This window comes from Stigmatopora argus, chromosome 5, assembly GCF_051989625.1.
Source record: "Stigmatopora argus isolate UIUO_Sarg chromosome 5, RoL_Sarg_1.0, whole genome shotgun sequence".
NCBI lineage: Eukaryota > Metazoa > Chordata > Actinopteri > Syngnathiformes > Syngnathidae > Stigmatopora > Stigmatopora argus.
Window position 1 is genome coordinate 5,485,372 of NC_135391.1, and position 26,295 is coordinate 5,511,666.

Genomic DNA, 26,295 nt, shown 5'->3' on the forward strand with positions numbered 1-26,295 from the left:
GCTGCACCTGTACCACTGTGGTTCCACTTCCTAACACGGGTACCAACAGACACCCACGGCATCTATTCCCCATCTGACGACCATGCTGAGTGGTATTATGTCTGAGGGATTACACGGTTCATCCTCATAATCTGGCATTAACCCCCCCAGAATAATGCTAAGAATCTCTTCTGTGTCATTAAAAGTATGTTATATATGGAGCTCTTCTCTTCTATGAATTGCATTCTTTTAAAATGATACAAAACGAGAGGTTCTTAATTTCACCTTTTGTGCCTACGTTTCCAAGTCTCTTAAAACTGAATATTTTCAAATCCGATCAAGACCACTTTTGTGTACGTATTTAAAATCTGACGTGTTCGATTTTTCAGGAAGTTACTGCGATGTAGATCAACTAGTGACGATAACGTCGATTTGTGTTGGGTGAAATAGTGGCAGGGTGGCTTAGATACGTTCTCTGGTGGGATAGGGATGTTTTACAGGTATAATTTAAGTAATTTAAGGGTTTTTACTTTGGCGGCTGGCTGGTTTTTGTCTTTCCCACAGGCGATTGGCCTGACCACAGTCATAAAATAAATGCAGAAAAAGATCTTTAAAGGTAGATTTAAGTGTGGCACGGACTCCAATCAGTCAAACGGTCAGATGATTTTAATAACTTTCCGGGTGATGAACCCAACATGTTTATGCCGCTCGTGACATCTATTGTCTTCATGCTACTGCACACGGATGTCACCCTGGCTCAGCGCATGGTGGATTGCGTCCTTATATGAATGTGCAATACTTGAACGGAGCTTTGAAAAACGTCACACTGAATGGTGGCATAAAAAGATGATATGGACAAAATCTGCGGAGAAATTGTAGCTTTACAGTTGTTACATTAGCTGTCTTTGTGTTTTCGTTAAATGCAGAATTCAGAATTTTCATACCGCAGAGGAGTTAACCAGCTTTGTTGTCTTAATTCAGAAAGAATTAGATCATCGTTCCTAATATCAACATTGGACCCACAACAAGAGTATATATTACCCAAAGCACTCTGACAATACTACAAGGCTTGCATCGTATTGCAGTATATTGTAGTGAAAGTCTTGGTCTGTGGCAGGCTGGATTTGATGAGCTGACAGAATGGCAGGCTGTGATTGGTCAGTCAAGATGAACTGTGACAACTTCCGTCAGGCCATATTTAGAGGTTGCGGGGTCTGGGTAGTGTTATATTGCACCACTAGATGCCATGCAGCACTGAGGTCTATTGGGAAAGATTCCATGTAATTAGAAAAAGAAGAAGAGGAAAGAAGATCCCCAGATTACTCCCACTGAATCCTGAAATAGGCCTTCCCGCAGAGCAGACAGTATGCCTGTTAATATGCATGGTATGGTCACAAGCCCTCTTTATTTGTGTTGCTGTTTCTTATGCGCTCAAGTTGCCACATCCACTTATTTTAGTTTGGCATGCGACTTTATAGTTCAGTGGAAATGCTTGTAACTATATGCTAGGAGCCAACAATCCTGCTTTTCTTTTCAAATGGCCATACTGGAAACGATTGCTGTTTCTAACACTCACACTTAGATTGTTCTCAGCAATACATTAAATGCCCATTTTGGGAGTCTGTGAATGCAGCAGAACAATGAAACGTAGCTGTGAATGCATCGGCCTCCCTCTAAGGGGCAGACTTGGAATCAAAGTATCCTCCACAAATCAGAGCCTTGATCAGTGGGAGTGAAAGGCACAACTGACCTCAGCTCAGTCAGGCTGTCTAGGCCACTTATAGCTACTCCCAGTGCGATTCATCACAGTGACAGCCAGTGATTGGGAAGTGGACTTCACAAAGCTGTCTGACAGTCCCTAATGGGGCCAGAGTCTGTCGCTCTGTGCGACTCCTGAGACAAAGTTGTTTATATTCAATATATTTCTCATTATTCACATAAACATTCTTTACAGCATCGCCCCATGACGTAAGACCATTTGTCATTTATCTATGTGCAGCTGCCATGGGATGGTTGAACCATACAGATGCTTCATTAGTTCTAAAGATATTAATGAGCCATGTCATACTGCTCATGATCCAGAACATCACACTGCTCAATGCAACGATTAATGGGTTGCAAAATAACGCGTTTTACATGCGGATCAAGCTGATTTTTGAAATACTTTGTCTGTAGGATTTACAGTTAAGGGCCAGTTACCCGTGACCCGTTTCCATTTGCTTTGATTTTCATTTCAACTGCTTGACGCACAACTGCTAGCTAACTATAAAGCACAAGGAATGAATTGCCAAACTGTCAGCTCACGTAACGTGACATTCGACTGATATGGGACCAATATGTATGTGGTATGCACACTTTGTGTGTGTCAAACATTTGTGACTACACATTTTTCGGAAACCTTCTTAAGTGAATCTGTCAGTCGTGGCTGACCCATTTCCTCTTGATAGATCGAAAGGACTCTGAAGTGTTTGCGTCTCCTTGTGCTGAAGCCCGGGCAAGGTCAGCATCCAACATTGGCTCCTCTGTTTAAGGTCACGCCACGGTGCAACTTTGGACTAAAATAGGTCATTCGCATGCAAGATGACTTAACCAGCAGTCATAATGAAGCTCTTTTCTTCTGTCATCCTCATCACATCTGCGTTTTATCATTATAGCTCCTGCCATGTCTTCTTCTAATCTATTAGTAGATTGTAATTTACCTCATTTGCCATCTATGATTGCTTAAGATAGGTCCTTCTTGTCTTGTTTTGTGAGGCAAAAAGAGGTCATCCACTCTGTTGTATTAAATTAAAGCCTTGCCATTTTTGCAACATCTGAAGTTGACTGTATACTACATGTCTTTAGTTGTATACTGGGCATACGTATTGAAACATGATCCTTTCTATGCATGTATAAGTAAATATAATGCATATCAAGCAACGGCTAGTTCATTTTACCAACGTTAATTGTGAATAGAAAAAAGACACTCTGGAGCAGTACACGCGATGGGGGGTACTTAAGCGCCCATAGAGGAGTGGAAGGTATCGATGTCTTTTCTCAAGGACGCCACAGCCGAGGCTCCTTGGAATGTTGGTGATGGATGAACCGTTGCTGCAGCCTCACAAACCTTGCCCATGCTTATGAAGCTAAAAAGGCTTTATTTGGTTGACATTCTTCTGTCAGTCAATTATTTGAATTGGGGTCACCACCATGGTGGCAAGTTCAATTTTAAGAAATTGAAAGAGGAATCATACCGCCTGCATGGCAGGTGACAAGTCTAAGACTGAGCACGCAATGCATACTGAATTCACACAAAAAGGCAACTCTGGTGCACAACTATTATTTACACAGCATATGGCTGAGATATTTAAACAATCCATACAGGTTAATTGCAAGCAACCATGCACACTTGCATTTTAAAATCGCTATGGAAGTGACATTTTATAAGAATGCATTTGTATAACGAGAAAACGCAATAATTCACACTTTTGCTCTTCTGGTTCAAATTCTATTTTTTCTTCTTCAGATTCTTCTGTTTGCTTTATTTTAAAGTGTCAAAACAATGCAATTCTTTTAATGGATTCCAAGATAGCGCAGCAATTCTTTACCCCTGTAAAACTATTAGTTGGCAAAGAGCATAGACATGAAAAGAATGATGTAGCAATAATGTCAAAACCAAGGCTATTATCGTCAAGTCATTTCTGCTCCGCTCTGCTTGCTGACAGCATTGCGCTACATTTACACACACTTTCTAGAGGTAGAGCAATTTCAATTTCTCGATGATGTGCTAAATCTCAAAAGACATGAATTTAAAAACCAATGCGACCTTATCTAGTTCTGTTGTGCTGAAAAATTGGGACACTCCAACATGTATCTTAGACGCCACATTGGACATTTGTTAATGTCAAATCATCTATGATGTGATTGGATTGGATAACTTTATTCATCCCGTATTCGGGAAATTTCATTGTGACAGTAGCAATAAAAGGCATAGTTATAAGTTAGACAGTACAACAAAGCAAAGCACAAAGTACAAAGCAAATCAAAGTAAATTGGATCATTAAGAATCACCAAATCAAATCATTAAGACAGAAAAGCAGCAAAACACAAAACGAGCAAGAGTGGACGGAGCTACCGCCACCGGCTGCCACTTGAACGGCGCCATTTTGGTTGCGGTAGCAAAAACAGATATAGAGTCAAAAGACGTAAAGTTGGACAAAAACTGGAACCACACACAGGAAGTCTTCCACAAGATGGGGAACTTCTGCAGACCGTGACCGAGGTAGAGAATATGCAGAGTCACTCTTCCAAGCTTATCCGCACAGTTCCTCAGTAGTCTGGAGCTGAAGACAACAGTAGCAGAGTAGAGCCCCTCGACTCCGTTGCTGGTAAGCGCCGACAGCTCTTCCATCTTATCCCGCGATGGAATGGTTGATCAGAAGCGTTGCCTCTTCTCCCGGCACTTTTGTCCAGCTCCGAATCTCCCGCGGCACCGAGGTGTTGCTCCTTCTGCTGCGTATTGTAACAGCTAGTCCCATGTGTGTGACAGCGTAGGCATGGCTGAATGGTTCCAAAAAAGAAGTAGCCGAAAGAAGCCAGGCTAACAGAACAAGGAAAGTTGTAAAACATTAAAGTAAAAGGTATAAAGTACAAAGTAAAGTAAAAAGGAATGTATTAAGAAATATTAAGATGTAATTTAAAAAAGATAGAAGGGCTGTAAAACACGAAAAACATAAGTGTACAGAGCTACTGCCACTGGCTCCCGCGTGAACGGCGCCATATTGGCTTTTTTTGCGCACAAAATGCGCACAATTGCAGCAACTTCCTGTCTTCACTGGATTATGTATAAAAAGCTAAGCTATTCCTTATTGCCTTCCCTTACTTTGGCAATGTTGCTGTTTTGCAGCATCTCTGTGCTAAAGAGACTACGGATTTATGTTAGAAGCTCACAATATAAATCATGATTTTGCACCAATTCCAACAGAAATGCTCACATTTATTTTCCTAGCCACATTTCACAGGCCCACATGACACTAGGCGGAGTTAGTGAGACTAAATTATGAGTGCTCCATATGCCATGGTGGTTTTATATGCTATGCTTGGCCACGTGGATATTTTGTGGCTAAGATAACACTTTGTGACAAAACATTGATTTTTTTTTTTCAGAGGCAGGGGCGCTCTTCCAGTGGATCGATGAATTCAAGATTGATTATTTCCAAGAAATATTGAAGACTGTGATGTCACCAACAAGACACAACCTTGGAGTAAGTCTGCACACCACTCACAAAAAAAAAATGTTCACAGCACCTTGACCAGCATAATGTCTGCATCCGTGAAAAGAAAAAAACGCCAGAGTTTGTAGCTATAAACACGCTTAAGCACTGTAAAGGTTTCTCATTTGGAACAAGTCACTGGAGTGGAATCACGGACATTAACGCTAATAAAAAGAAAGATTTAGGGTAATTGAAAATACAGTAGAGCTGCTGCATCACTTTAAATGCAATGATGATTTTCCTTGTATATTGTGAGTGTAGGTTGAGAGTGCAGTTTCTCCCTTTTGACTTCTCCCTTTTACTTTGAACAAAATGGTGTCTTGCCATACGTATCTATATCGTGCTCCACGTCTCCACGTTTTGTTCCTGTCCTTCACCTCCTCTCTTGCTGCCTCCTCCTCCTCATGGGTCCTGTTCTAATTCAGTTCTCGTCTTCCAGCCCAGTTTTTTATGCTCTCTAATCCTCTTTTCACTTTACTTCTTGTAAGGATATGTGCCGCTGATATAACGGCTCAACCATTGTTTTTCATATACAGTATTCTACTCCAATTCTTTTCTTGTGTTAACATCACGCACTCAATGGTTTCAATAGCCTCATTCGTATTCTACTCTTTGTCGCTTTTTTTTTTGCTTCATTCTTTTTTTGTTTTCTATGCTTAACGTTCCAAATTTCTTCTTTACCGCGCTGCTCATTCATATTTCTTCGCTCTCTTCCAAAGTCAAATATTGTCTGAGGGCTTCTGGGCAAGGGGTTCCAAAGAGGTAAACAAACACCCTTTGAAGACTGGAATTAAAGAAGGGAGGGCTGTTTTCATTTAAAAAATGGAAAAAATGAAAAATAACTTGCAGCCAGCCCTCATCTTGAAGTACCTGTGTGTGTGTGTTTGTGTATATGTATGTATACACATATATACATATAATATATATATATATATGTGTGTGTGTGTGCGTGTGTGTATATGTATATATATATATATATATATATATATATATATATATATACACGTACACACGTACACATATATACATATATATGTATATTCTTTTTTTAGAGTAATTTATGCAACATTAAAAGTTAACATAATAGGAAAATAGGGAACAACAGTCAAAACAAGCATTTATAAATAAATATAGCCTAAAAACACAGCCTAATAATCTAGTGGCGGTCTTTTTAATTGAACATATTAAGATGTTTTTTTTTAATAAATATAGCCTAAAAACACAACCTAACAAGCTCTTTGTAGCCCACTGTGAAACAGAATTAAAACTGTTTTTTACGCTTATGAAGTTTATTTTACAAAGAAAAGCAACATGGGTTGTGGCTCAGTGAAGTCGGATCTATCAAATTCAACAACTAGTATTGCCAATTTCTACAAAAATCCTTTCCAACTCAACCTGTCTAAAATCGTTACCAGCTTGTTATAATGTATGGTAATTGCGACTTGTAGCAGCCACAGACATGGGAAAATAATGCTTCTTCCTCACAGTTGGCTAACTAGCATCCACAGCGGTATCATTTGCATATTCTCACCACTCTTTCATGTCTCGGGTTATGCTTAAGCAATCACAGCATGTGGAGCATGGTGTTAAAAAGTGTCCTCTGCTTCACCCCCACTACGATGAAACTCTCAGGCAGACCACTAAGAAGCAGCTGAAAGCTTCTGAAAACTGGCAGGCCTTTTGTGTTTGTGTTTTAAGCGAGAAATTGAGCCAAGGGAGGAAGATAAAATGAATAGAGAGAACCCAAGAAAAATATGTAAAAGAATGAGCTGTTGGAAAATAATTGGAAATGAGGAGAGATTGTCTCCAAAAGCCAGGACAATGAGAGGGTCACTCACTCTGGCTCACCTGCTGACATCTCCCACGTGAATGTCTGATTAGCCAGTCGACCAAATTAAGCGTTACTAAACCAGGCGCATCGCGGGGTGAAGCAGATTGTCATGAAAATGTAAAAATCTTATGAGTGTTCAAGGGTGTTTGAAATACAAATTATCGTCACACTTTTTCAAACTGTTATTTCTGTAGTGTTGAGATTAATCTTTTCTCGCACTTTGGTGCTTTGTTGTCATATTGTTTGTGTGTTACATTGTACCTTTCTTAGAATAGGAGGATGACTAAATAACACATCTGTATGTATTGGATTCATATCACACTTTAAGCATGGAGAAGTAAGAAAAAATCGATAAGTTCCCTTTTACAGTGGTACCTCGACATACGATCTTAATCCGTTCCGAGACTGAGATCGTATGTCGAGCTTTTCGTAACTCGAGCGGACGTTTCCCATTGAAATGAACTAAAAACAAATTAATTCGTTCCAACCCTCTGAAAATACACCAAAAACAGGAATATTGGATTGGAAAAAATGTTTTATTTCTTCTAATTCGCCATCTATGAACAAAGTAACACATAACTAGTGGTTTAATAGTAATAAAATGTGTTTAATAGAAGTAAAATTAGACGCATTTCACGGAGGGTAGAGACAGCGACATACACGATTACAGCAATTGCGGGAGCTAACAGGCTAAGGAAGGAATAACAGCCTACCCAAGTATTGATTGTGGGTAATGAAGTTTTATTCTGAGAAAGGGTGCCATTGCCTATCCGTGTTGTGTGGACGAGTATACTTCATTACCCAGAAAGCCCTCTTTTTGCCCGGGCATGCGCGTTGTGCGTTTTCTGGTCCATGTGTAGGCGAAAGAAACCATTCAGTGCTCGTAGATATCTGTTATACACGAAAGAGATGCGGCAAAAAAGACAGTGCGCTACAATGATAAACAGCCTCTCCCTCTCATGTCATGGCCACCTGGCTTGGTCGCATCTCAAAATTTTGATCGTATCTAGGGCGAATTATTCGATCCAAATTTTCATCATGCCCGAGCTGATCTTAAGTCGAGGTACCACTGTAGTTGGTTACTATATATCATATCGGTCCATAATGAATGCCTTTGCATTCATTTTTTTTAACTGCAATGGACACTACATTGACTTCTTTTCCAACCACTTCACGCAATTCATGAGTTATTCGTAATATATGCTTTCCTCCCCCTTTTCCCACCGTGATAATTATGGTGATTATGGTGCTGGACAACAGCTTGTTGATAAATGGGCCCATTCAGAATTCACTCACGAGTAAGAGATGGAGACAGCTGAACAGGCGACACAGGAAGTTAGACCAATCTGCATCTAAAGATTACTTTGACCCTCGGTATCCAGCTCTATACCACGCAGCCCACAGTCGAGTGGAAGCAACAGATGTTGAGGCAACCAGAGACAGTAGCGAGGGGGGCGGCGGGGGCTGCTTTGGTTGACAGCTGTACATTGTTTTTCCGTGCCAAGGTTTGTCTGGGCCCAGTGAAACTCTAATTTGTGCAGCACGATGGTAGGACAGCCAATAATATAACAGAAGTCACGGCAGAATGATGAGCTGCAAGACCATCACGCGATGGTTTTTAGATTGAATAAACCGGTGCGTGTGAACTTTGACCACAGGTGCTATACCACTTTATTTGACGACTTTTGTACACGACAAATGAGAGTCGCTTTTTAAATCAGTTGTTTAAAGGCTTTGAAAATACCAAATAGAACATTTTAGTAAGCACTTATCCATTGACTCAATAAAACGAGATCATTCCTGGTGGCATTTTTTTCCATGATTGAATTTGAACAAAACCGCTAGTGAAGGTGTAAAATCATTTCCCAAATGGGAATGTGCGAAACACAAAGTCAGAAACATTTTTTATTTTGATGGGTGCTTACAGGGCAACAAGATTAATTCTACAACTTTTAGACCTGATGAAAATAGAAGTGGGGGGGAGGCTCTGGATTAAGTGAGAAACAGATGGGCAAGTGAGGGCTCGCATTCTGCATGGTGGTCAGCCAGGACAGAGAAATGAATATAGGACATGTGAAGGGAAAATGCAAGGTCAGTGAAGACACCACAAAGGGAAAATGCATTCCATTCACATTTGATGATCGAGATCAATTTACAGAAAAACTCAAAGTGCATATAGCGAACAGAACTTGTGATTTGTGGCATCTGAGTCTTCGGAAAGAGGAAAATAGGACAGGACTGAAGCACAAGGAAAGTGTAGAAACGTCTTTTCCAAATGGCAGTGCTGCAGCCAGGCGAGGGGAAATAAGGGCCTTATATTGATGCAGCAAATGTCTGGAGTGCTGGAGAATGACACAACCGCTTTCTCCGTGGGGAAAAAGTGATGAGAGTTGTTCCAAACACTTTGTTGCAATGCTGACAACCAGAAAATTGAAGGGAAGATGACAGCAATTCTAATAGGTTATAAAGTAGTTTTTCAGGTCATGAATTCTGAGCTTGGAGGTGTTCAGGCCAAGACAGGGAATCACTGTGGTTAGCATTGTAACATAGACATCAAATTGTATATGAAGAACCTATATTGAAAACTTTGTTGTTACGTACTAGCTTGAGTTTTTACACTCTAATTGAAGAGTAATACATAGTGTTAAAGAGTTTTAAAAATATATGATCAAGACTCATACAGAACCATAAGTATAGAAATAATTAATCATAATTTTATATGGCGGTTTGTTTCTGCATAGTTGGTACCGATAACGTAACATATGAGCGAATGGAAAGCAGTAGTGAAGACTGGTTGTCTTTGTCATGAGACGAGTTGGAATACAAATTTAAAAGTACCATTCACGATACTCAAATGTGGACCATTAATTAGTTTGTTATTCGTTTAACAAAAACAGAAAAATAATTGAAAGGAAAGAAGCCAAAACATTAAGCAGAATTTCAGATTTTTTTCATAATGTTACTGTATATATGACGTACAATAGACATGCAATAGAGTGCTGACATTAGTCAGCACTAAGGCCAAATCCGAGTCTACAATTGAGCTTCAGTTGTCACCAGCTGAGAATTCTGTCCCAGTCAATGCCATCCATCCATTGAAATTGTCCCATATGAAAGCTTTCCGTGTTCAAAGGCTTCTGGAAACAGAGCCTTTTTACCATTTCTTGGATGAAATACCACTCATATCCCCCTATTACTCAGTCTAATTTCTAAGCGCCGACAAAAAGCATAGAAAAGTTTTACATTTTGGTTCTGTGCCTGCTAATGACGTTGGATTCACTGCACGTGGCAGACATAGGACATTTGAGGTAACAGTAACAGCATGTACTGCTATCTGGTGTTAGGCCATTACTGCATTCTATGGTTGTATATCTTAAGTGATGTGTTTCACAAAATATAATATGTTTGTTTGGTATGCAGTTACCACTAAAAATGATTGTAATCCATTTGTTTTGAGGAGAAAGAAGATTTATTGACAAATATCTTTTATTACAGTCCAACTCTATAAATTTGTACATTTTCCCACCCGGGATGAAGCAATTCCTGTGCTCTAGTCTTTGACTCAGTCTTTGTCTGCAGGCAAAACTCAGCGGCTTGTTGTTTGCTCGGAATCGCTCAGGCGCTCATTCTTGCGAGCAGCTGTGGGTCTAATGCAGGGCAATGCAGCGCAAGGACCATATTAAATATTTACAACTACATCATCTCTCCATTGACTGTTATCTGCCCTCAATGTTATGGACAAATAGCCTGTCATGCATTGATATTCCATAAACAGTTGAGGATAATACACCCAAGGTGAAGGATTCACTGATTTGATTTGAAATTGCTCATTATTATTAAAGTAGAAGAAATTCCTATATACTATAGATGCACTTAATTTTTACAACTGCTAGAACCTTTATGCCTTCATTCGAGGGTTGCGGGGGTGCTGGAGCGCATCCTGGCTAACACCTGGGTACACGCTGAATTGTTTGGGAGCAATTTGCAGGGCACCTTTGAGACAAACAACTACACTCGGGCAAAGTAATAATTAGGGACAATTCAAAGAGGTCAGTCGGCCTAGCAGGCATGTTTTGGAGATTTGGGAGGAAGCGCAAGTAACCGGAGAATGCGCCAACTCCACAGAGAACGGCCAGAATCCAGGATTGAACCCTTGATGTCAGATCTGTGAAGCAGACATGCTAACCACTCAGCAGCTGTGCAACCCTAGAATCTTCATTTCCGCCCAAACTGTCATTCAGAGTTCATACTAAGTATTACTTTAAAACAAATCTTAGTCACTCCGATTTTTTTTAAAAATTTGATGCTTCTGACTTTACGTCAATAATTCTCAATGTAACCTCTTCTGTTCCGGTGTTACTCGAGCCCGTAACGCAGCACCGAGCACGGTGTATAATGACAGCGTTGGATGGATTTTTGTGTGGTGGAACATGAATGTCCTACACAGTCTTGACAATAACCACATCAAGTACAATTTTACAATGAACATTGATTGGCTTGTCAGCCAGGTCCTCTCAACAACACAAGCAACAAGTGCACTGTAACCCTGCCCGTGTATTCACATCTTGATTGTGATTGTGCATGGCCACTCAGGCGGAAAATTCTCAGACAATGGTTAAAATGTGTTTTAATTATTCTCAAGCAGACTTGTTGAACAAAAGTGAATGGACATATTGGAAATGTGGAGCTCATGGACATCATTATTTTCCTGCAGATTGGCCAAAAGACTCACATTAAGTACTTTACAATCACATTTATTTCAAGTGCCCAGTGGGAGAGACAGTTTTGTGAGAGAGGTTCAACTCTGGTTATCATCACAGGAAATGGCACGAAACATCCATATCTCTGTCTGCCTGTCACCCAATGTCCTCAAAGGTGCTATCTATTTTCTATTCATTCAACCTTTCAGCACCTTTTTTCTGCCTATTGCGTTTCCTCATCTTTCCGAGTCTACTTTTATGTTTTTTTTTTCTCTTTCACACAATTCACTTGCTATGAAATATTTCCATTTCTATAGTTTGGTTTGAGTGATGCTGCTAATATACTCACATTGAAAAACAAATCTACAAAACCAGAAAGAGAATCAATAAAAAAAAATATTTTGACGTATGCAGGTTAGCTTCACTATTAACATGATAGTTCATTGGCAGTTGTTAAAAATAGTATATTACTTGATTTCTCTAACTTTAACCAACCAAGAGGTTCTATTTTCTTTTGTAAAATTATCTACATTAACATGCATTCATTTTTGTATAGTTGTATTTTTGCTTTTTCGCTCCTGGAATTGGGAATCTGCTTTGGGGGATATTTGACCGCATCCTAAATCTCTAAACTTCATCTGTAAAAGACCGTGACCGGACGTTTGGTCGCCGGACCTTTGGACGCCGGACGTTTGGTCGCCCGGGTGAATATAATTTTGAGAGCTGGTTTCAACAGTAGATATTTAGATATTAAACTCTCTCTCCCTCTCATGAATATAATTTTGAGAGCTGGTTTCAACAGTAAACTCTCTGTCATGTTGCCAAACGTCCGGCGACCAAACGTCCGGGAGACCAAACGTCCGGGATACCAAACGTCCCGGCGACCAAACGTCCAGCGACCAAACGTCCAGCGACCAAACGTCCGGCAACCAAAAGTCCGGCGACCAAACGTCCGAGTACCGTAAAAGACTCCTAGCGGTTTATATAATTTCACCTTTGCCAAATTATGTTCTTAAGGCTACCAAGATGTGTGGTTAGGTTAGGTTAGGTTAGGTTGGAACTTTATTTCATCCCGTATTCGGGAAATTACTTGGTTGCAGTAGCAAGACAGACACAAGACACACAAGACATTGTAGACCTAGGTAAGAAACTGGAGCCACAAACAGGAAGTCCGCAAACTTGGGATCTTCTGCAGACTGAGACTGAGGTTACCACACATGGTTTAAGGAAATAATCTTATAATATATGTACTTTGATTTTTCCTGATGAGTTTTACCTTGACACCGTTGGTTTTCTTGGTACTCAAAGGAACAGAAAGTAAAATAAGTCTTCTGTGTGGGCACAAAAACACAGAACTAGAAAGGGCCTCTCTGAAGTGTTACCCAAGAGTCATAGATTAATAGCACAGACATATTCATTTTCGTTTGTATTGAAATTTGCATACCATGCTTGATGTGCCTATTTCCATGAATCCGCTGCTTGAAACCGTAATCTTCTTTATATATGCTTGATCTTTTTATCCTTTATATACATTCTCGGCTGAATCCTGTACTGACCTTGAGTTATCTATAAACCATTCAAGTTTTTCTTTAGTGTCGCCAATGAGGTATTTGAAAGCTAAGCATCGCTTTTATCTGCTTATGTGAACATAGATTCAACCATTTTTTTGCTTGTTTTTTTGTACAAAGCACAGATGCAGGCATTGGCTTTGAACAAAAGCCACTTCTCCTTTGCACACCACACCAGGATAAAATTGGAGGCAATTTCTTTTGGTCCTCGCTTGGTAATTTGCATCCTTTCTCTAAATGGCTCTCTCCTTTCATTTGTGTTTGGCTTTGTTACTTTAATCTCAGGGCAAGGCTCATAATACACCAATGTTGTATATGTAGAGCTCTTGTCACACAAAGGTGAACAGGCACACACATCATCAGGCGGCTCTCACATTTCCTATTGCTTTAGATTGGATGGGGTTGCAGGTCTGGCGCTAGATCGTTTAACATGGCAGCTCCCCGAGGCTGGTGTTCGAGGCAGCTCACTTCAGAGGCGACTGCTGGAATGCCAGTAGATGCGGTGCATTAAGTAGTGTCCCTGCAGCTCTCCAGCGCTTTCAAATGTGATAAATTTGCCCGCTGCCACATGCTGATGACACATAACATGCGGACAAGTGATATGTGAGTAGAACGCTTGATGAGCATCAAACTGACTTCAGGTTTGGTTTCAAATTCAGATAGTTACTGATTATGAAGGACATTATTTGTCTTGCAAATATACCTTGATGAACTAAGGATGTTAGATTTTCAACAGATTCAACACCCAACATATTTAGATATAGTTCAGAAACACAAAAACACAACATATATGACTTATAATATAAAGGGAAAGCATCACACGCGTGTACACTGCAGTGTGATACGTTGTCACGTGTCGTAGTCTTCACGGGGGTAAATATGGTCACTTCGGGAGGTCTGAGCCATCACATTTGTCTGGCAATTTTTGAGGATTGTATGCTGTTTTACGAGGGTAAATATGGTCACTTCGGGAGGTCTCAGCCATCACATTTTTTCTGGCAGTTTTTGAGGATTGTATGCTATTGGAACCAGCATTTTTTTAATCCTAAAAGCTTTTGTCTTTCTCTGTCATCGCTTGTTTTTAGTCTGTTGTTCGTTTTGTCAAGCAGTGTTGCTATACCGTATTGATCGCAAGTGTACGGCTGAGCGTTCATCGTGCAGAAGCATCAGTTATATAATCAATTTATATCCACAAATGGAGAAAGACCCAAGTCGGATTTGATAACACCAGAATTGGGCCAGTCATACTGCATGAAAATGTCAAACACGTGTATCATATTGCCAAAAACTAAATAATTGGTTGGATGTTGCCTTTCCTTAGTAACTCTAACATAGCCATTAAGTCAATTAGAACAATAGCTAAAAGCAAGGCTATTTTCATTTTTTGTCTTAAACACGTGATTTTGAACCAATATTTGATCAAATGTTACAGTATGTATGAAAATGCTCTTACAGTAAATGGCAAAGTGCAGTGGTGGAAATTAATGACCGGTGTCATTATGTCCACTCAGATATTTTTTTCTTGGGTAATTATTGGGTTTTGCAAATTAAGTGAATGGTTCAACAGGTGGAGAGGAGGTTTAAAAAGTAAAAGCCGCAAATTGCACTCAGAATAACACTATTAACCAGAGGTGTCTACTTCAGATTTCAGCCAGGGCCAAACATTCTTTCTTCAATACAGCTGAATAGGAAAGAATTTTCTAATCAAGTTAATGTCATTGAAAAGACTGAAAACGGCAATCCAAATAAACAAATGTGTGGCGCTAAATCATTATTTTGTTCTGTCTGTATGCAATTGGGAGCAGTTCCCAGTCGTTTTGCTATCTTGTGGTTAGCTGTTTTATTTCGTAAATTAATTTCCGCTGTTACAAATGGATTGCTGAACTACAAGAATGATTAAAAAGAAAGAAAGAACAACTTCTCCAAGGATTCCGGAGCCTATCCTAGCCAACTTTGAGTAAGGACTGTTCAACCAGCCTACCCTGCATGTTTTGGGATGTGGGAGAAAAAACAGAGTACCTGCAAAAAAACCCACGTAGTCACGGGAAGAACATGCAAACTCCACATAGGAAGGTCATAACCCACCAGGGATCGAAATCATACCTAAGGACTCTTCAACCAGCCTACTGTGCATGTTTTGGGATGTAAGAGAAAGAACAGAGTCCCCAGAGAAAACCCACCCAGCCACGGGAAGAACATGCAAACTCCACACAGGAAGGTCATAACCCACCAGGAATCGAAATCATACCTAAGGACTCTTCAACGAGCCTACTGTGCATGTTTTGGGATGTGGGAGAAAAAACAGTGTCCCCAAAGAAAACACACACACAGCCATGGGAAGAACATGCAAACTCCACACAGAAAGGTCATAACCCACCAGGGATCGAAATCATACCTAAGGACTGTTCAACCAGCCTACCCTGCATGTTTTGGGATGTGGGAGTAAAACTAGAGTCCCCAGAAAAAACCCACAGAGCCATGGGAAGAACATGCAAACTCAACACAAGGTCTTAACCCACCAGGGATCAAAATCTTCCATCGTGCCGCCTAGTCTATATTTAAATAGATCTTTCTTCTCCATGGAAGTGCACTCTGCATACATATATATTCCAAATGTACTATATTATGTAGTGTAGTATGAGTATGTTCCAACACTCAGGCCAATCTGTGAGTACACGCAGCAGACAACGACTGTGCTACAGTACCAAGTCACACTCTTCTCCACCTACAAGTCAGCAGTGGATTCACATGCTCCTCAGTACAACGAGGCCTCTATGCCGTTCCGTCTCCTGGGACAAGGAGTTCAAAATGTATCCACGGGGCTGCGGCTGAGACAACAGAGGCCAATGTTATCCTGCTTCTGCGGCTCTGCTCCTGGCCTGGTGGAGGGAAGCTCAGGCACTGCTGATGGAGAAGAGTTTCGGGTTTCAAAAGGTTGCCCACCCCCCCTCTTAACCCTAATGGATTAAGGCCGGTGTGCCTGCGCCGTGTGTTTATTATTCCATTTGGAATCGAATTCAAACTCACAAAAAGAAGAGTGGGTGCTGTATAAACATGTTCCTAGTGTGTACTCTATGTGAAACATGCCGATATTAGAGTGAGGTAAACGTTACAAGGAGTCATTATGTCACAGAGTCAATTCAATTCATATGTGCTTTGTTACCCTGCTTTCTCCCGTCTGGGCTCCCACCGTACAACAGAGTAATTCCATCACATGGGGAAAGTGAAGCCAGCCAGGGGATATCACCCAAGGGGTTGACCGGGTGGGATTCGAGATCAGGAAGTGTTTGAGTGAAAGCAGCCAGGTCTCCCCTCCCCCTCCTTCATTGTACTTTTTCTGCCCGTTTCAACACATCTGTCCAGTGCAGATCACCCTCGCAACCCCCACATCCGCACGTCAACTTCGAATACACTAAAATGAAATTTAATTGGATTGATGTGAGCTCTAAACACCAATAAGCGTAATTGGACACCATTAAACAGATTGCAGTCAAAAATAGTCAAGTCAGATTAGTGAATTAGGACAGACTGTATGTCAGTGCAGAGGGAAAATTTGTGGAAAGGATAAAAACGACATTAAAAATAGTTGCATTTGTGGAATTCTCATTTTTGACGAGTTCGGTTGAAATCAGCTAATTATTCCAGTAGTGCAAGATGTTTCTTGATTTCATTATTTTCTAACATTATACAAGTACAATGAGATTTAAAGCTTCACCATAAAGTCCACACATAAATAAGTAGTCATAAAAAGATTTATATGCAATAAATATATTCCTTTTTGGCCTAAGAACAACATTTTGGCCACTTCAAAAACACAATAAAACTCATCGTGCAGACAGTTTAATTGCATTAGCATTCATATTATATAGGCCTGCATCTTTTTATTGTTTGCGGGTACACAAAATTAAAACTGAACAAGCGGTTAATATAATTATGTTGATTTAGGATCAGGACTCGTGTCACTCATGTGACTGGAATGTGTAGGCAACATTCTGTATTTTCTCCCATAACGCTTTAGTCGCAAGCCTTTTGAATGCCATGCTGATGCAACTGTCAGATATATTTTTCACAATGAATTATTAAAGAGCATGTGTGATGGACTGAAAATACCCAAATTCATTTGACTTAGGGCTTTTTGCCTTATCCCAGTGGCGGTCCGTGCATTTTCTCGTAGCGCCTTCAACGGGTAAAATCCACTTCCTAGCAGCATTTAATGATTAAATACAAATACTGGAGCTTTTCAGACATTACAACCGGGCCAGGGGGGTGGCAACAGTCTTATCGACGCTTGTTTAATACAGCAGAGCCTGCAGAACTGATTGTGAAGGCCTTGAGGCAGATTTCTGACCCTGGCAACAAATAATGGCTGAAATGTGATTGGTTAAATGCTTCAATATGAAAACACATCTGGAATCAGTGCAACCAGGGAGAAAAGCAATGAAAGGAAGCTAACAGACAATTTGGAATTATTTCATAAATATTGATGGACAAAATATAATATATGATTCAGATATTTCTTAGGCCAGCAGAGAAGGCTTTGAAGGCCCTGACGGCCCGCCACTGCCTTATCCCGATGATTAACGCTTTCGTAGTCTACCCTACGTATGTCATGGCTAGGTTATTATGACTTTAATGTTATATTTCTTTTGTAATAGCATTTGAAAGAAAATCTTTTCAACTTCAGCTGAAGGCAGCAGGATTACCCATGGTGCCCGGCCCCCCCGCCCACTCCCCCACTTCCCTCTCAGGGTCTTACTGGGATAGTTGTTGGAGAGCTGGTTGTGTTTTCTTTGTGTGGCCAGACCTTGCTATCACATTACTGCACACATGCTGATGCAGCAGCTCCGCCTCCACCCCAACCTAACCCCATCCTCTCTTTATATATTTTTTTAAATTCTTTTTTACAGAGACATCAAATAATGAAGTGCATTACCGTGTCAATTGGATTCATGCAAAATTACGATTTGAGAAGGCATCACTTTTGTCATCGCCTGTTATAAATGTAAGATTAAACCAGAATTATCCGAGAACTGCAACCCACCTCCCAACCGCCCACCCAACCTTATTAATTTTCATAGAATTAGTCATTGTCATCGGATGAATCACATGTAGCGGCTAAGTCTGCCTTTGCCTGGAGGAAATGCAGCAGTGATACTAAGGAGAAAGATAATAAGATGACTTGGAATTTTATGGAGGGTACATCTTGTATTCATATGATTATAGTCCGCTAATAACTTGCAACACACTAATAGTTATAGTATGTAAATGTGGAAAACCCACTTGGTCCAATAAAAATCTAAATTGAAAAGTTTATAGAAGTACAATGTGGTGGAAAAACAGTAAACAAAAGGATTTTTTTTTTAATGAAAACTCAACTAAAATGTTGTTGTTTTTTAAAATCAACCAAATATAACGGAAAATCAGAACCTATGTAATTGTAGTATTGTAGAAGCACGTCTTGTTAAGATTAAATAATGGATATCGCTTAACTGTCTGAGTTAGACCTTTCCAATTATTATTGTTTTCTATTATTTAGTTATTTAATGCATATTCTATAGTCCACTATGGTTCTGTGAAGCCCTTTGGAAACATTCTGTGATTAAGGGCAATATAAATAAAGGTTACCTGACTTTAAAATCTCATTAAAACTACCTGAATTTGAAGAAAAAGTAAAAACTATCATGAAAAATGGTACTCGGAGGATTCGCCTAAAGACGTTTCGCCGACGGACATTTGACAGACGGACAGGTCGCCGAATGGACGTTCTGCCGTCTTTAGGCGAATCATCCGGTCACGGAAAAATAGCAAACTATTTGACCCCAACTGTGAGTACACCCAAATATTTTACACGTGTTTGACGTTTCCTGTAAGGTTCTACATTGATTTGACTCGAGATTGGATTATTTCAATGCTAATTTATCTCAACTGAACAGAATTGAAAACAAAACTGTGAGGGTGTTTAAATATGACCTCTAACTTTAACCATTTCTGACATAAACGTGTGAGGCAGCAAAATGGATGTAAAGGGGCACTGTAAGGCACAAATAAAAGTGAAATTCATCCTTTGTGAGGTGGTAGTGTAGCTACAGTAAAGTCTTGTGTAAAACCACATGGCAGCATAGGAAAATGAAAAGGGATCACTGAAGGGTGTTTATTTTTGCTCCCAGCAGACAAGGTCTCCGTTGATGGTTTTGGAAATGCTTCTCATTTGGAGACGCAGAGTGCTTTAGGCCTGGTCTTTCTTTCCGTTAAACCAGACCCCCTCCAAATCCCCTCCAAAAGTCATTCAGGCCCTTGAAAGGGCCTTGTAAAAGTCAACGTGTTATAAAATAATCCACACTTTATTAGGATTGCCACGGGAGGGTAACATGGGAGAGTGAAGGTTAAGTGGTTATACAGCACAATGCACCTCTTTCAAGATAAGGCTTTGGTCTGTATGCCACTGTACTGCTGATACACACTCCCATGCACTGAACACACTCGTACGTATGCATATACTCTGAGAAGTTTTTGTTAACGGCCGGGTAAAGTCTGGGAAGCGTGTTGAGTTTTATATGGGCGTTTAGTGAAGGGGACGTTGGTGTGATTTGATTCAGTGGTATTAAGAACCTTCTGGTATTTAAATTGCTGCTGTAACAATGAAACTTTTGTCGGGAAAAACACAGGGCAGGCCATGTTTGGAACTGCCAATATCGCTGAGCTGGGACAACAACTTTTGGGTCACGAGTCAGGAGACGACCTTTCACTGACGGCAATGATGTGTTGCTTGTGTTTTTGAAATAGTCACGAACTGTATGTTTTTGGGGTTAGCACGCCTGCCTTATAGTGCTCAAGAGTTCAATGTCCGGTGGGTTCCGACCTTGTGTTGAGTTTGCATATTTTGGGTACTCTGGTTTTCTCCTAAAAAGATGTATTGTAGCCTGGGTGAGGACTGTAAATTGACCCAAGGAATGAGTGTGTGTGTACCGGTGTTCGTCTCAGTGTGCCTGGAAATTTGTTGGCAACCAATTCAAGGTGCACAAAGTTAGGCTCCATCACCCCTACGATCCCTGTGAGGATGAGCAGTACAGTGAATGAATGTATGTTTACGTTTAGCAAGCAGTAGGGTTATATATAGAGGCATCAGTTATGGGCCTTCAAAAGAATCTCTGCTGGGCTATCAAAAGCACTGAGTGTGTTTTACAACTATAATTTCATGGCTTGACTTTATCATTAACTTCCCAGGTTTCACTTCCGGGCGTTCAATCTCCCCTTGAATAAAATGTGTGTCCTTACCAAGGCCAAGGCATGTTCAGTGACTGCTGTACTTTGTATTTTCCATTCAGTTGTAGTATTAAGGAAATGTGAGTGTTTATTTAGAACTCATGGTCACGGTACTTAGGATTGCTTTGTGAATTTGGCACAAATTTGAGTTATGTCACCGTCGTAAGAATGAAATGATGTTCATCTTGATAAAATCTTTTACTGCTTTCATGTCGTCGCAGTCGTGAATGTGTTAAGGTTAAACTTTTATCCTATTGCGTACAGTATAATTAGATTTCAGGCAAACAAAATGGCTGCTCATTGCTCAGCAACACATCTTAAGATACTTTGGATAATTTGTTAAACACAACAACTCCAACAACATGTCAAACACACAGTGAGCCCAAAAAATTCATAAATCATTCACAAAGAGCCACACGGATGCAAGATCTTCCTTAAAATATTCAACTGTTTTTATTTTGAAAACATACATCATATTTTTCAAGGATGCTTCCCTCTTTGTAACATGTAAAATGTCAGAATGTCATTTCAGACACAGCAAACCTCTCATTCAAGGTGTTTTGACTAAAGGTCACTGAATAAATGTGTCTCTGCAAGTTCAAACATTGTGGAAGGCATTTCCCACATCAGAGCTGAATGTCGTTCAGCCCACGTAGTGGTCTGCCCAAAGGACAGAGAGCTTAGGGGGAAATTGATAGATTAGAAAAGGCCGCTGTCACTCATTTATTATTTGTTTTTCTATCGCAGACCTCCAGCATTACTCAGAACAACCTAAACATAAAGGTTCTCTTGGGTTTTTCCAATTTCCAAATAGCTGGTTTACTGTAAGTATTGCGTCAGTTTTCCATGGCTTCATCAGCTGACCTTTCGGATTTCAAAGATGCCATCGGAAGGCATTCTTACGCCCAAACTTGAGAATTTGCAAGACATGGGCTGTGACAGACAGTAGCTCAGTGTTTGTCCTCCATTGACCAGGCGTCTGGAGGGCCCCCGAGGGTAAACCGCAATGGAAAGTGCCCCAAGAAGCTTCGTCAATCTCTTGGATTTGCCGCTTGGCTAACAAGATAAACCTGTAAAATTAGCAGCCGAATGGGTGGTTGTCTCAGAGGCCGAGGGAGCACCGTGACGGGGATATTTCTCAGGGATTGGATTAAAGCAGATGGCTCTCTGAAACCTCAAACCAGTGTGATTAGATTTCCACCATGGAACACTGATTGAAAAATGATTGCATTAGTTGACACTGTTTTGTGAGCTGGAGAATAAGCTAACAAAAAAATGCTTTTGAGCGGTATGCCAGAGTTCTAATCCTGGGGACCCTGTTGCTTGTATGTCTGCTTTTGCCAAGCCAGTGTGCATGGTGATCAAAACTGTTATCTGTTCTCACAGTTGGGGGGATGTAACCGGAGCCAGGGCTGATGATGTTGGACTGAATCATCAAAAACAGCATTTATTAAAAAAAGAAAAAAAGAACAAAACGTTTGTATGAATAGGACATTTTGCTTTTTCTAAATGGAACTAAATATTTGAAACCGTTTTGACAGCTATGACTGCAAAACTAAATAATATGCATTGCTTTATTAAAAGTAATTGCTATGCCAATCAAAATTGAACATAATTGTTCGGCAAAGAAAGTCAGACAGTGATAACGCTCTTGCATTATAATTTACAATTGAGCAAAGTTAATAAAGTATTTTATCACTCCAATAAGCTTTAGAACATTACTGAATTTACGGTATCACGCAATCAAAGTTGCACAGAATCTTTAGCGTCTTTTTTTAAGCATGCTTCTGACGCTTGAATGGTTTTCTGTTTTTAGACAAACTTGTGTATAAAAGTGGATGCAAAAATGTTTATTCAAATCCAACTGCTAATGATCCTTGAATAAAACATAGCCGTTGGAAATGGCCTTCATTTGGAAAACCAAGGATGATTGAATAACAGCATCTTTTTGTTTTTATAAGCTCACATTTGTGTATGTGCCGAGTTGCCAAATCTCACAATTCATCTGTCTCTTTGCAGCGAGCAGACCTGATGAATCATAAGAAATGTAAGACTCTTGTTTATTCTAATTGGCCAGCTTGGAGAGAGCAGATCCCCAATGGGGGCCAACTGGGCCAACTCAAGGTAATACTCGCAAAATCCTACATTTAAAATTTCCGCAGCTATTCACTAACACCATCCAACACTTTCTCCACACGTCATGCAGTAAATCACCATGCCGTTATGCCATCCAGAGAAAATTAGAAGTGGTACGGCAATCTGTGAAGACATCTAAATGAAGCGCACATCCAATACTGATTTATGGGTTAGTGACAGGATGAAATGAGGCGCAAGAACCTTAGTTGTGAACCAGTAGTTTATCTACCCCACACACACATTTTTGACAAAATGAAGAGACGTTCTCGTCTAAAAACAAGCTAGCAAGACTGCAAAGCCGTCTCCATCTTTAGTTTCTAATCAAGCAGGACTTTTTCATGCAATAAATGAACATCGTAGTGAAGTGGTACTTAGAAGTAACTCATTTTCTACCATCTCAAAAGGTTCTGATTAAAACCTTGCTTGTCACTTTCGATCTGGCTTGAATGAATACACAAGTTGAATCCAATTATGGTCTTTGAACTGTAATTTCCTTCTTCCGTTGGGAAAAGGCAGGAGCCACCCATCATACAGGACATGCTTTAATACACTCATTTCAATAGATATGAAGCTCTAGTCGATTAAACAGGCAATGAAACATTTGGGCCATTCATTCTGGATGGAGATCAAGAATATTTTCCTCGGAGAGAGATGATATGTGACAAAGAGACGTTTTAGTAAAGTGATAAATCAATGAAAATTTTATAGAAAGACCAGTGCCATCACGTTTAAGCTTCAATGAAAAAATTATGAGTTGAATAAACTTAATGATTCATGGCAAGTGGTTGTACAAATATATAAGACCCTAGATATTGGGCCATTTAATTTAAAAAAAATAGAGAGAGAGAGAAATCTTACACTATTCAATTATTTCAAGGCCTCTGAAATCCCGCCAGGCCATTTTGGCTTGATGTGATGATTGACCAATCACGTCTTAGTCCCGCCCACTGACTTTGACAGATAAAAAACTCAAGCATTGCAACGTGTCGGGGGGACTTTCCACGACAACGCACTCGTAACGGAACAAACAAATTTAAATTAACTTGGATTAATATATACAGACACACTCAAACATACGTTTAATGTAACTTTACACAAAACTGATTTCTAATCTTGTTTTAATTTTTTTACCTTCATTCTAGGCGGGTTAGCTGTTTGCCACGCCTCCACCCTCACGTTCGCTATCGATGGGCTGTTTGCTGTTTTATTCCTTTCAAAATATTCCGAAAATGATGCACACAAATGTCCTCACAATAGGATAACACACGGCCACCTGCCAACAAGAAGTAGTCTTGAATTTGCGATTGCGGGAGCTAACAGGCTAAGGAAGGAATAACAGCCTACCCACGTATTGATTGTGGGTAATTAAGTTTTATTCTGAGAAAGGGTGCCATTGGCTATCGGTGTTGTGTGCACGAGTATACTTCATTACCCAGAAAGCCCTCTTTTTGCCCGCGCATGCGTGTTGTGCGTTTCGTGGTCGATGTGTAGGAGAAACTCGTCTGAATAAATCGTTCAGTGCTCGTAGATATCTGTTATACACAAAAGAGATGCGGCAAAAAAAAGAATACTACAATGATAAACAGTCTCACATGTCATGGCCACCTGGCTTGGTCGCATCTCGAAATTTTGATCGTATCTAGGGCGAATTATTCGATCGAAATTTTCATCGTATCTCGAGCATGTCGTAGGTAGAGCTGATCGTAGGTCGAGGTACCACTGTGTGTTTAAGAGATTTATTCATTTCTTCCATTCTGTCATTCTGTCCCATTTGGTTCTCCATAAAAGGCAAGAATTTGTGTGATTTTCAACGAGTCTGTAAAACCTGCCCTTCACTTGACATGAGGTAGGCTGGCTGAAGTGAAACTGTTTTTTTTTCTTCTCAACCATACGGGCAGACAACATTGTAAAAGTGCCTTGAGTACCCCACAAGTAAAAAGGTCGTTAGATAAATGCGGCCCATTTACCAGTCGATGTCTCTAAGCTATAAACCTCCACTCAAAATTCACCGTATCCCACAATGCCTCGCAGGATAAGTTCCCTCCAAGTCAAACCATGCTTTTGAAAGAGGACAAAAAAAATCAAACAGGGAAAATTATAAAAAGCTGTTCCACTAAGGAGATGACCTCTGCTCTACCTCATAATGAGATGTTACCCCACTTTGCTGGCAGCAGTTCTGCTCTCTGAACATTGGTCTTACTTCAGCTTGACACTTCATCAACCTTGGCGCCTATATTTGTAGGACATGCCTAGAAATGGATCAAAAAATAAGATTGTGTAATGTATATTACAAGTCCACAAGTTGATGATTTGCTATATGGAAGGAAAGTCTGTATGTTCATGTTACAAATGTTGTTTTGGAGCTTTTGTTTGCAACATAATCAGAGAAATCTCTTCGTCTGTTGTTGCAGGCGAAGATTGACCTGAATCAAATCACTCAATTTAATCCCTTGTATTTGTAGTATATGAAGAGCTGTCTCCTGAGCCAGCCTCATAAGACCTTTCCAAAAGCTAACAGTGTGGATTAAAAGTCATTGTGCACATGGTTTACGTCTAGTGGAACTCAAAAGAAGATAAACAGATAATAATGCGAACATACAGAAACCCAAATAATGCCCACGCCAGATGTCAATTCCACTTAAGATAACCAGCAACCCTCATTAAGAAAAGCACTAGAGAAAATTCTAACTATGTTAAAACAAAAACAAAAAGGCAAGTATTAACACCAGCAAAATTTAACTAATTCTTTTGAGAAATGAATGAAAAATATAGGCGGCCCGGAGGAAGAGTGGTTAACGCGTTGGCCTCACAGTGGGGGAACTGGGTTCAAATCCAGGTCGGTCCGCCTGCGTGGGTTTTCTCTGTGTACTCCGGTTTCCTCCAACATTCCAAAGACATGCATGGTAATAATAATAATAATAATAATAATCGGACATAGGCCCTGTCGTCATCATCAACAACAAAAGCCTAACTGTCATCACACCCAGAAACTGCGTATGACGAAATTGGTAGTGCTTCTTCATAAGGTGCGTTTTCTCGGCAAAAGACCCAAATAAGTGATAGTTTCGGACTCGTAATTTGGCATTCTGCCGTTATGGATACATCGCATCACCCCCCCGAGCGGCTCACTTACCTGATTACCTAAACGACTTACCACTTTACCACTTACCTAAGCTGATTGGACACTCTAAATTACCCCTAGGTATGAGTGTGAGGGTGAATGGTTGTTTGTCGCCTTGTGCCCTGTGATTGGCTGGCCACCAATTCAGGGTTTCCCTTGCCTCTGGCCCAAAGTCAGCTGGGATAGGCTCCAGCACCCCCCGCATCCCTAGTGAGGATAAAGCGGTTCAGAAAATGAGATGAGATGAGATAAAAAATATACCAAATGGATCCCAAAACTAAGCTTTTATTATGTCGCTCAGCAATTACAACCTCCTCATCATACTATGCATTCAATTTTTCTTACATCATCCCTGCACCTTTTATACGAATGATATGGGTGAGAAGTTTGATAGTGAAAGAAGGTTGCAGTTGTGAAGTTTTAAAAATATCTTTGGACGTTTAGA

General features: G+C 40.2%; 2 protein-coding genes across 9 annotated transcripts in view; both read left to right on the forward strand.

The window, feature by feature from the left end:
* arvcfb (ARVCF delta catenin family member b) overlaps positions 1–26,295 on the forward strand; it is a 340,912-nt gene that overhangs the window by 300,078 nt on the left and 14,539 nt on the right. The window lies entirely within an intron of this gene.
* The window catches only part of sema4c (sema domain, immunoglobulin domain (Ig), transmembrane domain (TM) and short cytoplasmic domain, (semaphorin) 4C), a 226,463-nt gene that overhangs the window by 127,409 nt on the left and 72,759 nt on the right, over positions 1–26,295 (forward strand). For both annotated transcript variants that reach the window (XR_013300455.1, XM_077601836.1), the window contains exons 6-7: positions 5,125–5,222; positions 22,613–22,717. The gene's annotated coding sequence lies outside the window, so the exon portion shown is untranslated. The remainder of the gene's footprint in view (positions 1–5,124; positions 5,223–22,612; positions 22,718–26,295) is intronic.